This window comes from Bidens hawaiensis, unplaced genomic scaffold (genome assembly GCF_021521415.1).
Source record: "Bidens hawaiensis isolate Kalapana, Puna unplaced genomic scaffold, B.hawaiensis_p1.1 tig00003540_1, whole genome shotgun sequence".
Lineage (NCBI taxonomy): Eukaryota > Viridiplantae > Streptophyta > Magnoliopsida > Asterales > Asteraceae > Bidens > Bidens hawaiensis.
Genome location: NW_027491200.1, coordinates 2,693,919 through 2,706,111, shown reverse-complemented (window position 1 = coordinate 2,706,111; position 12,193 = coordinate 2,693,919). Strand labels below are relative to the sequence as shown.

At 41.6% G+C, this 12,193-nt stretch overlaps 1 pseudogene across 1 annotated transcript; it reads left to right on the top strand.

Annotated features, from left to right (window-relative positions):
* The first annotated feature begins 4,252 nt into the window (after window positions 1-4,252).
* LOC143623784 (proline-rich receptor-like protein kinase PERK15) lies at window positions 4,253-11,617 on the top strand (annotated as a pseudogene). Its single transcript, XR_013151962.1, has 8 exons — window positions 4,253-4,796; window positions 4,875-5,076; window positions 10,004-10,344; window positions 10,418-10,504; window positions 10,593-10,663; window positions 10,744-10,820; window positions 10,903-11,050; window positions 11,153-11,617. The product of XR_013151962.1 is annotated as a proline-rich receptor-like protein kinase PERK15 (transcript).
* The last annotated feature ends 576 nt before the right edge of the window (window positions 11,618-12,193 follow it).

Below are 12,193 nucleotides of genomic sequence, written 5' to 3'. Positions count from 1 at the left end.
GACAGCCAAATCACTGGTCCGGAACTGGTACTCGAAACCTCGGAAAAGATTGTTCAAATCCGAAATCGCATGGCAGCAGCACGAGATCGCCAAAAGAGTTACGCCGACAAGCGCCGAAAACCTCTCGAATTTCAAGTGAACGATCGGGCGTTACTCAAAGTCTCACCTTGGAAAGGTGTGGTTCGCTTTGGGAAGCGAAACAAACTCAACCCACGATATGTTGGTCCGTACCGGATAACTGAGCGCATTGGTCCGGTGGCGTACCGACTGGACCTACCAACAGAACTCAGTGGCGTACATGGTGTATTCCACGTATCAAATTTGAAGAAATGCCTATCTGATGAAACCCAAGTAGTCCCTTTGGAGGAACTACAAGTTGATGAACAGTTACGTTTCATTGAGGAACCAGTCGAGGTTTTGGATTGGGAAACCAAAACGCTCAAGCACAGCAAAATTCCAATCGTTAAGGTTCGTTGGAACTCGAGACGTGGACCGGAGTTCACGTGGGAACGCGAGGATCACATGATGAAAAAGTATCCTCACCTTTTTGAAGGGCTAACCAAACACCGCAAACCGCGAAACCCGGCAAACCGTCAAACATCACCGGAGGTATGAATTAAATTTCGGGACGAAATTTCTTTCTACTAGGGGATGATATGACAAACTGAAAATTTTTCTTACTTTTTTTTTTTCAGACACTCATCACGACTTGACTCAAATTTTCGGGACGAAAATTCTTTAACATGGGAATGATGTGACAATCGTCAATTTCAGGTTAACCCCGTTAACTCAACTCCGTCAATTCAAACTTTAAGATCGTTGAATCTATAACGCACACTTCATTACATTTAAACTAGGGTTTAAATGACGCTTAACACTTACTACATGTGTAGTCTTTCGGGATTTGCACCGAAACGCAAACGAGTTGACGCGAACGATTGATAAATAAACGACAAACGTCAAAACACTAATTATGTGATAATTATGTGTTAGGTAAATGTGTGTTACTTGATTGTTATGTGGAATGTTAAACAAGAAACAAGAACCAACTAGTTTAGGCTATAGATGTAACACTTGAAAGATTAGGGACTAGAGTGTAACTTGTATTATTATAAATATAACCTATTCATAAAACCCTAACCTATTAACCCCCCACCCGATCGGCCTCTCTCCCTCCTTGCTCCCTCACGGCTGCCATCCACAAGAACACACATACACACATCAAATCAAGTGATTAATCCAAGAACTAGGTGCTAGGAAGGTATACTTGATCACCTCTTACCTCTTTGTTGTTTAATTTTGATGTTTAATGGGTTAAGTATAAACCCTAATCGGCCGATTATGTTCATGTATATGATTGATATGATTGTTGTTAGTTGGATAATGGATTGATAACTAGATTGATGTTGTTGCATGATTCATTGTTGTCTTTGATTTGAGTTAAAACACAAACCCTAATCTTGTATGCATGGTGTAATTGACATGCATGGATAGTGGTGGTAGTGTCTAGCATGTTATATGATTGATTTATGGTCCATAGATAGTTAAATTGTTGAGTTTTGATGTGAACAGATTCTGGACAGAATGTGTATACGATGTTTAAATGACTGTAACGAAGTGTAAACGTGAAAATTGGTTGAGATTGTGGGTACTGCAGTAAACTAGGTTGAGTCTAGTTTCCATGAAGTATAAGTTTGTAATTTTTGGACAAGTAGAAGTATACTTTTATTATTTTACAAAAACGTGGTGCAAAGCTGAGCTGTTAGACCTGCTGTTAGGTTAAGTTGTAAATGTTATATCTCATGAACCACGAGGCCAATTGGGTTGGTTCCACTTCTGGAAGTTGACTCATTGAGTTAGGAACCAAACCCAAGTGGTCTTGCATTTATTGGATTTTTCGTTTAACGGGAATTGCAAATAACATTCTGTTGCGCATGAATCTGACTGATATGAGTTTGCTGTAATGTTTTGGTCATTATAAGAAAAATATGTGGAATAAAAATAAGATAAAATATGTTCTGGAAACCTAAGATATGTATGCTTCTGTGGTGATTTTTGGTGAATTAATTGAGACGTTATGATCGGTGAAATAGTACAATCTTTCAAGTAGAAATTCTGTCATAATGAAACTAACTGCTGAGTTGTGTAAAAATGCATGAAATATGATAGTTTTTATATATTTGTTATGTTTTGACCAAAATACCCTTGCGGGGAATAGTTGCTAATTGATTGCCATGAATTGACCAAATTGCCCTTATGGGGAATAATGGTTAGTTAATTTTGTTTGTTGACCAAAATGCCCTTACGGGGATAATTGCTAGTAAAGTATGTTATTAGTACGTGACACGAAAGTAATTGCTCACTCATGTATCGTATCACAATTGTACTTGTTTAAGTCACACACAATTCACAAACGAAACACGAAATCTGTTACGTGCATAGGTATTATGTGCCGAGTCTAGAGACTCGTTAAACGTACCGATACTTAGAAAATCTCTTTGTTATTTAGAACGCTAGAGAGTTTCTACGACGCACATCACTTGGTGATCTAGATCGGGATATTCTTCGCAAACAGTGAGTTTCACTTACCCCGCTCTTTGAACTGTTTTCAAACGTTTTTCACTTGGGGAGATAACATACTCCGATAAACGCATTTTCTGAGATAAACGCATATTTAAGATTTTGTTATAAATTATATATCACTTGTAAAGGCTACGCGGCAAACGTAACATTTGAAGTCCCACACATCGGACCGGTTAATATTTGGAATAGCGAGTCACTGTTGAGTAGTACTACTGGGTTTGACAAACCCCACCCGACGTTAAGCTCAACTGGAGGTTGAGTGGGTGTAATTTTGGCTAACACTTACCATGGTCTGGATTGACCTGGTGACGGGCACTTGATAAACAGTCAGCTTCGGTCGCGAACCACTTAGCGATACTTGTTGTATAGATTAGCTACCTATCGATATATAATTTGACATAACACTATCTGGTAATGCAAAACACTTAAACGTCGTAACGGGGTTACGCAACACTTAAACGTCGTAACGGGGTTACGCAACACTTAAACGTCGTAACGGGGTTACGCAACACTTAAACGTCGTAACGGGGTTACGCAACACTGAAACGCCGTAACGAGGTTACGCAAAACGCTAAACGATTTATCTTATTTAACTTGTGAACTCACCAACCTTGTGTTGACACTTTTAGTATGTTATTCTCAGGTAGCCGAGGCGGGCGCGCGGTTTAGGAGCATGCATTAATTGAAAACATCTTTATTCTGCAAACTTAATTTTAACAGTTACATTTGGTTTTAAGTCGTCCTGCGTGACGCAACTTTTGAATTAAGGTTTTACGCTTCCGCACTTACTTACATTTAAACGTTTTTCTTTGGTTTGATTATAACTAATGATTCCGATCCTGCCAGTTCACACCCTCTGACGGTAAAACTCCGTTAGTGGATTTTGAGGGTGTGACAATCGCCCATAGTCCAAATATTTTCTCTGTCCTTCGCCTATCACGATGGACTTGAATTATGTCCGTCGCGTAGCGCAATGGTAACCAATTTTTTATTTTACTGTTTTTCGTTGTATTGACTGATTTGACTATTGACTGATTAATTGACTGACTAGCCTAAATTTAATCAGTAGGGTGAAGACTAGCGATTAATCGAGAATTAATTAACACGTATTCAAAAGTTTTACAAGATTGATTAATATCTACGTATTTTTCTTTCGTATTGCACGATTTCTCATAGTCATATCAAGATAAGTTTAAAGAGTTTTAATAAAACAAGTCTATTTCCAAACTAGTAATCGTTACAATCAAATATGGTAACGTTAAAACATAAAATAGCTAAATACTAAAGTACTAAAATTTTAAAGTTTCCATGGTATCTCATGAGAAATTTTTTTTATTAATTTTATAATTACTTAACATATATAGTATTGGCAAGCATAAAACTAATCTTAATTTTTGTGGAAATTAAATTTTATTTAAGGAAAACCATTCATATTTAGAAGATCTTACTTATCTAAAAAATAATAAATAAATAAAAAATGTTTATTTATAATAAAGAAGGAATAAGTGAGAGTAAAGACAAAAAGTAAGGCGTGGGTCCAGTAGTGCTAGCAACAACCAATTCCCCATACGCACAACTACAGGACTGACATTTTCCTCAAAACACAAAGAAATCCCTTCAATCAAACGTACGTTTCCCACGGAGAAACTCTCGGCCCGGCCCCTTGATTATGTCTTCTCCTCCACCGGCAACTTCTCCGCCGCCGACCACCAACACCACACCACCACCTACTCCTGCTGCCCCACCTCCGGCCGCATCTTCCCCACCACCAGCCGCCTCTCCACCACCTCCGGTTGTCTCTTCCCCACCACCAACCTCCTCTCCGCCACCTCCTGCCGCCTCTTCGCCGCCAGCTCCGGTCGCTTCACCACCGCCTCCTACTACCTCCCCTCCGGCGCCACCCACTACCACCTCGCCACCTTCAGGATCAACGCCATCGAATCCAAGGAACACTCCACCCAGTCCACCATCTCCTCCTGGACGAACCACACCTTCTCCGCCACCTCCCAGGATCGACTCCTCCAGTCCCACCACTACTCCGTCTTCGTCTGACAACTCATCCGAAATTTCAACCGGGACCGTCGTCGGGATCGCAATCGGCGGCGTTATAATACTCGCAGTATTAAGCCTCATATTTATATGTTGCAAAAGGAAGAAAAGAAGAACACATAATCCATCCAATATCTATGTACCCCCATCACCTCCTCCTAAAGGTCGGTCAAAATAATAATAACAACTTTTGTTTAATTTGATTGAATAATATCTGTAATGTTTGATTTATATGTATGCAGTTGATCCTTTTGGTCACGATCCTCAACAATGGCAGCATAACGCCCCGCCACCTGGCGATCACGTCGTAACAATGGCGCCACTAAAACCACCACCACAACTGGGAACACATTCACCTGCTAGATCACCTACGCACCCACCGCCACGCCCCTTGCACATGAGCAGCTCCGGATCGAATTTTTCAGGCGGTTCGAATTCACTTCCCTCGCAGATAAACTTGGTAAATGATTGTATATTGATTGTATATTCAATTGAGATACAATATGGTCCTATATATAGATCTATACAAGACATCATTAGGGCCGGCTATTAGTGTCTAGGGATTGGCCCATGTTATACAAGTGATATCGATCAATACTCCCCCTCAAGCTAAGGCCGGGGACCAATTCTTAGCTTGGACTTCAAAAAGAGAAAACGTTCTGATGGTAGTGGCTTTGTGAAAATGTCAGCAATCTGATCATGTGTGGAAATAAACTGAACAAATAACTTCCTTTGAGCAACCTTCTCTCGAACAAAATGAAAGTCTACTTCCACATGCTTTGTTCTGGCATGGAAGACTGGATTGGCAGATAGGTATGTGGCTCCTAGATTATCACACCATAGGATTGGAGCAATCTGCATTGGGACACGTAGTTCTCTCAACAGTGTTTCAAGCCAAGTTAATTCAGCAACCGTGTCAGCCAAGGCCTTGTATTCAGATTCCGTGGATGACCGAGATACAGTTTTTTGTTTTCTAGCTGACCATGAGATTAGATTCGACCCAAGATATATTGCATATCCCCCCGTGGATCGACGGTCATCCGGACACCCAGCCCAGTCGGCATCAGAAAATGCAGTTAAATTTTGAGCGTCTGTATAGGCATGTAGAACAGGAGAAGATCTGCTAGAGAGTAAAAGACCATGATCTGCTATCCCGTGTAGATAGCGTAAGATACGTTTAACAGCGGACCAATGATTTTCAGTGGGGGAATGCATGAACTGACAAACTTTGTTAACCGCAAAGGTGATGTCAGGTCGTGATAGGGTGACATACTGTAATGCCCCAACCATTTGTCTATACTTAACAGGATCATCAAACGGAGAACTGTCACCAAGATGAAGAGAAGCATTGGTGGTGCAAGGTGACGGCACCGGTTTGGATTGTGATAATTTTGCACGTTCCAACAATTCAGTAATGTATTTCCTTTGAGAAAGGATGATATCAGACCCTGATCGGACCACTTCAATGCCCAAAAAATAAGATAGAGGACCCATATCTTGTATAGCAAATGATTGACTAAGACGGTGCACAATGTGATCAATGGCCTGGGTGTTATTGCCTGTCAAAATAATGTCATCAACATATACCAGCATATATAGTATCGTCCCATTTTGTGAATATATAAATAAAGACGGATCGGTTTTAGATCCCTTGAAACCGAGAGCAATCAAGGCAGAAGAGAGACGTTCGAACCATGCTCTAGGTGCCTGTTTGAGACCATACAAGGATTTATGTAATAGACACACGTGATTCGGTTTACCGGGGTCGATGAATCCTTGTGGTTGTTTCAGATAGAATGTTTCTTTTAGATCCCCATGTAAAAATGCATTTTGAACATCAAGTTGTCGGAGAGTCCACCGGTTTGTAACGGCTAAGGAAAGAACAACTCTGATGGTGGTGGGTTTCACCACTGGGCTAAAGGTTTCAGTGTAGTCAATGCCAGCTTGCTGATGGAAACCTTTTGCAACTAGACGCGCCTTGTATCGCTTAACTGCCCCATGTTGATCGCGTTTTACTTTATAAACCCATTTGCAATCAACCACATTAGTGTTTGGAACACGGGGAACCAAAGACCATGTACCATTACGGAGAAGTGCGGAGTATTCATCCGCCATAGCCTTACGCCAGTGAGCCTCTTTATTGGCAACGGCAAAGGAGGTGGGTTCGATGTTAGGTGGACTAGTGGAGGTATGGTATGAGGTGGGATTAAAGTATTGGTTTTGTTTGGGGTTAGGTCTTAGATTAGCTGGTCGTTGGCGAGGTGGAGTGGGTGGAGTAGGTACGGTGGGAGTGGCAGAAGGATATGTGGTGCTGGTCTGTTGTGATGATTGTGGTTGTTGAGATGGGGTAGAGTAACGGTCGAAGGCAGAGATTGGAGTGGTTTGTGGGGCTGTACGACGAGAATAGGTATTAGTGGGCTGAGTAGTGGTGGTTTGGTCTGGTTGTGAGGATGTATCATTGGTTGTGTGAGAGGTTGGAATTTGGGCTGAAGGTGATGGTATGGTATGGGCCGGTTCTGGTGAGATAGTGGTGGCAGATTCGGGTGGGTCGGTGTGGACTGGTTCTGGTGGAATGGTGTGTGCCGGTTGTGAAGTGGTATGGTCTGCTGGTGTATCAGTTGGCATAGGAAAGGGACCGGTTGGATAAGAGGAAACATAGGGATTGATAGGTGTAGGGGGTGACTGGTCGGTAGAATTAAGTAGAAAAGGGAAGGTGTTTTCATGGAACCGAACATGACGGGCAATGTAAATGCGTTCGGAGACGGGGTCAAAACAACGATAACCATGATGAGAAGTGTTATATCCAAGGAAAACACACGGTGAAGAGCGGAAATCCATTTTATGTGGATTATAAGGACGAAGATATGGAAAGCATTGGCAGCCAAAGACACGAAGGAAGGAGAAATCAGGTGGGTGTTTGAACAAGTGCTCGAAAGGAGATATTGTGGAGTTTGTGCGAGAAGGCATGCGATTTATCAAGTAGACGGCTGTTTCAAAGGCAAAATGCCAAAAACGTTGAGGGACGGAGGCCTGTGACATTAATGTTAGACCGGTTTCAACAACGTGCCGGTGACGTCGCTCAACAATACCGTTCTGTTCGCTAGTATGGGGACAAGAGAGACGATGAGTAATGCCTATTGTGGCAAAGAAAGAGGAGAGATTTCGGAATTCTCCTCCCCAATCAGACTGTACAGTTTTAAGTTTAGTAGAAAATTGTCGTTCAGCCATAGTCACAAATTGTTTAAAAACTGCAAAGACATCAGATTTGCGTTTCAAGGGAAACAACCACATGAATTTGGAGAAATGATCAACACATAATAGAAAATAATTGTGGCCATCAAAGGAAGGTACAGGGGCTGGCCCCCAAACATCACAAAATACTAAATCCAAAACACACGTACTTTTATAATCAGAAGATAATAAATGTAGTTTGGAAGATTTTCCAACTGAACATGGATTACAATGAAAATCAAAAGTCTTAGCAGAAACAGGTAAATGATATTTAGAAAGCATTGTCTTGAATAATTGAGAATGTGGATGTCCCAATCGTTGATGCCAGGTGGTTGTTGAAGCACGAGTTGTGGAAAAAGCAACTTTTGGAATTGGCTGGTTTATTGGAAGTTTAAGAGAGTAGAGTCCACCGTCACTTGGACCCGTGAGGAGGGTAATGTGTGTAGACTTGTCCTTCACAGAAAAAAAAGTAGCATGAAATTCAAAATAGACATGATTATCTTCACAGAATTTTTGTACAGAAAGAAGGTTTTTCTTGAGGGCGGGAACATGAAGAATGTTGTTCAGGTAAAAGGTTTTGTTAGGAGAGGAAAATTTTTTTGAACCAATATGTAGAATAGGGAGGGCCGTACCGTTACCAACTTGTAGGTTATCATCACCAAAGTAAGGCTCAGCGGAGTCAAACCCTGACATATCTAATGCTCCATGGCCATTGGAACCTGTGTCTGGAAGCCAGTTGGTGTAAGCTTGTGAGCGATGGTCTGCATAGTTAGCAGACGGTTGTCGTGACCGGATGGTAGATGGGTCTCTGTTTGGGCATTGAGATGGGACATGTCCTATCCCGCACCTGTTACAAGTTCCATACACAATATTTTGATTAGATGCCCAACTAAACTGACCTGAGTTTCGAGTTCCCTGGCTGCGATTGTAGTTGTTGATGTTTCGACCACCACGGCCACCACGGGTACCACGGCCGCGTGAGTAATGTGACTGTCCAGCCCTGTTTGTATAAAAGGCTTGAGGTGTGGAGGTTTGTGAGGAACCCGGGGCTGGTTGAAGTTGAAAACCGAGACGGGCAACCATCTGCTGAATGGCCTGAACAGTGTCAGGAGGAGCCGAGGCAGAACTTGCTGCAGTGGCAGCCGTGAAGGCTTGTACAGGGGCAACATCAGAGGTTGGTTTCCTGATTAGAAACTCATGGTCAGCAATGAGACTGGGAAGCTCAGAGAACACAGCCCGAAAGTCTCTGGCCAGGAGGCCTTGTTTGACTCCATTATACTCTTCACGAAGACCTGCAACAACTAACATAACAACATCTTTGTCAGGCATTGGATGTCCAATATTCGCAAGGGCATTTGCGTATTCTTGTGCCCGAGCGAGATATGCAGCAGAGGTTTCATCCCCTTTCATTTGAATTTTCAGTAGCTGCGTTTTCAGTGTGAATTCTCTTGAAGAAGTATGGGGGGCATAAGCACGTTCAAGAGTAAGCCACACATCACGGGAAGTATCACCTTGAACATGCTGAAAAGAAGCTTCTGAGATGGTTGAGGTGAGTATCATGAGGACGTGGGCATCATTAGATAACCAAGCTGTGTGGTTGGGATTAGGGATGGGAACAACAGCAGCAACATCCTTGTTTGATGTTCCCTGTGATGATGAAATTGTGGATGGAGGGCAGGGAATACTCCCATCAATATAACCGAAGAGTCCATTGGTAACAAGAAACGGCTTGATCATAGCCTTCCAATGTCCATAGTTTGTAGGAGACAAAGTGAAGGCAAACTTGTGAGAGTTGTGTGAGGTTTTCTCGGTAGTAGAGAAGGCTGCGAGGAGGGCCATTGTGTAGCCGAAAAGAAGGGATCAAGGCATGGAAAAAGAAGAAATTGGCGGCTGATGAACAGTGACGATGAACAGTGTCACGGCTAGGGTTAGGTTGCAGGCAATCGTAATTGCTGGAAGGTGGCGGCTGATTAGGGTTAGGCTTTGATACCAAGATAAACTTGGTAAATGATTGTATATTGATTGTATATTCAATTGAGATACAATATGGTCCTATATATAGATCTATACAAGACATCATTAGGGCCGGCTATTAGTGTCTAGGGATTGGCCCATGTTATACAAGTGATATCGATCAATACTCGCCAACCCCGGGTCTGTCACTAGGGTTCTCGAAAAGCACGTTTACGTACGAAGAATTAGCGATGGCTACGGATGGGTTTTCGGATGCTAACCTTCTTGGACAAGGGGGGTTCGGTTATGTGCACAAAGGGGTTCTTCCGAACGGAAAGGAGGTCGCGGTTAAGCAATTGAAGGTCGGTAGTGGTCAGGGGGAGCGGGAGTTTCAGGCGGAAGTTGAGATCATTAGTCGTGTTCATCATAAGCATCTTGTGTCGTTGGTTGGTTATTGTATTAGTGGTGCTCAAAGAATGCTTGTGTATGAGTTTGTTCCTAATAACACCATGGAGTTTCATTTACATGGTATGTTAGTTTCATCAAAATTATGTCAAGAATTAACCCGTTTTTTTGTTAATATGTTAACATAATTTTGCAGGGAAGAATCGGCCCGTGATGGACTTTGCATCACGGATGCATATTGCTCTTGGATCTGCTAAAGGACTTGCTTATCTCCATGAGGACTGTAAGCTCGTTTAGAAAACGTTTAGTATGTGTTGAAAACATCCTAAACTTTAAATTTGTTTTTTTGACATTTTTTTTTGTGTTTTCAGGTCATCCGAAGATCATTCATCGGGATATCAAGGCTGCAAACATACTTCTTGATTTCAGTTTTGAAGCAATGGTAAAGGTTTTTTTTTCTTATTATTTATTTGCTTTTTTATGTCAGTAGTTTGAAATTCTCGAATTGACATGATTATTTAGGTTGCTGATTTTGGACTTGCCAAGATTACTTCTGATGTTGCTACTCATGTATCCACCCGAGTGATGGGAACTTTTGGGTATGCCTGTTAGAATATGGTTATAATTTCAACTATTGTTGAATTATTTCTCATGTTTTTTCTATAAATTTATATTATGTAGTTACCTAGCACCAGAATACGCGTCTTCGGGCAAACTCACAGAGAAATCCGATGTTTTCTCATTTGGAGTCATGCTCTTAGAACTGATCACAGGACGTAGACCCGTTGACACAGCTAATACTTACATGGACGATAGTTTGGTCGATTGGGTAAGTGAAAAAAACTCATTGGTGTTTTTTTTTTTAATTTGTGATTTGAAAATTGAAACATTATCTGGAGACCTTGTTTCTAACTCGCTTATGAAATCTCAGGCAAGGCCATTGCTGACTCGAGCGTTGGAGGACGGAAACTTTGACTAGATTGTTGACCAGCGTTTACCACGAGACTACAACCGTAACGAGATGGCTAGGATGGTGTCATGTGCAGCTGTGTGTGTGCGCCACTCTGCACGCCGGCGGCCCAAGATGAGCCAGGTGGTTCGAGCCTTAGAAGGTGACATGTCACTTTCTGACCTTGATGATGGGATCAAGCCGGGACACAGCTCGGCCTACAACGGGAGCTTAGACTATGACACGGCTCAGTACAATGAGGACATGGCCAGGTTCAGAAAAATGGCTCTAGGCACACAAGAGTATGCTAGCAGCGAGTACAGTCGACCCACGAGTGAATACCCGTTGAACCCGTCAGGCTCGAGCAGTGAAGGGCAGATGGATAATTCGAGGAAATATATTAGTCGCGGTTTTAGCGACGGGTTTTGATGAGAATTGTACATAAGGTTACGCTATTTCTTTTAAGTTTTGTATTTGTTTTAAGTTTTGTATTTGTTTTAAGTTTTGCTTTTGAAACAACACACGATTCTTTAAGTTGAAAGATTCAAAGGTTTTTGTTGACTTGGTGAGATTTATGGTGGCGTTATTGTTATAATAAACTTATAATATTGAACGTGACAGGTGGTATGATGGTTATTTTAATGGAGGGTTTAAAGGGTTGACAAAATACAAAATAGTTGTAGCTGACATTGATATATTTTGATCTAGTCATTGGTTTAAACTTATTCTTCTAACTTAGTATAATTACTAATAAATGACTATATTATTTTTTTATGTAGTTTAATGGTTTGTTGGGTCGTAGTTATGTGACTTAAACAACATCCACTAATATCACAGGACTTCTTAATGCTTTTCGCATGGATTTGATGACAACTTTCATTGCATAACTGGGCCATGTAAGGGTTAAATCGGAGTGGGTTCAAAACCCTTTCTTCCCTCTCTTTTGTTGTAGGGATGACAATTGGAAATGTTTGGGCTTGGTATTAGTAATCCCAATCATATATATCTGAGTATAAAATCGTG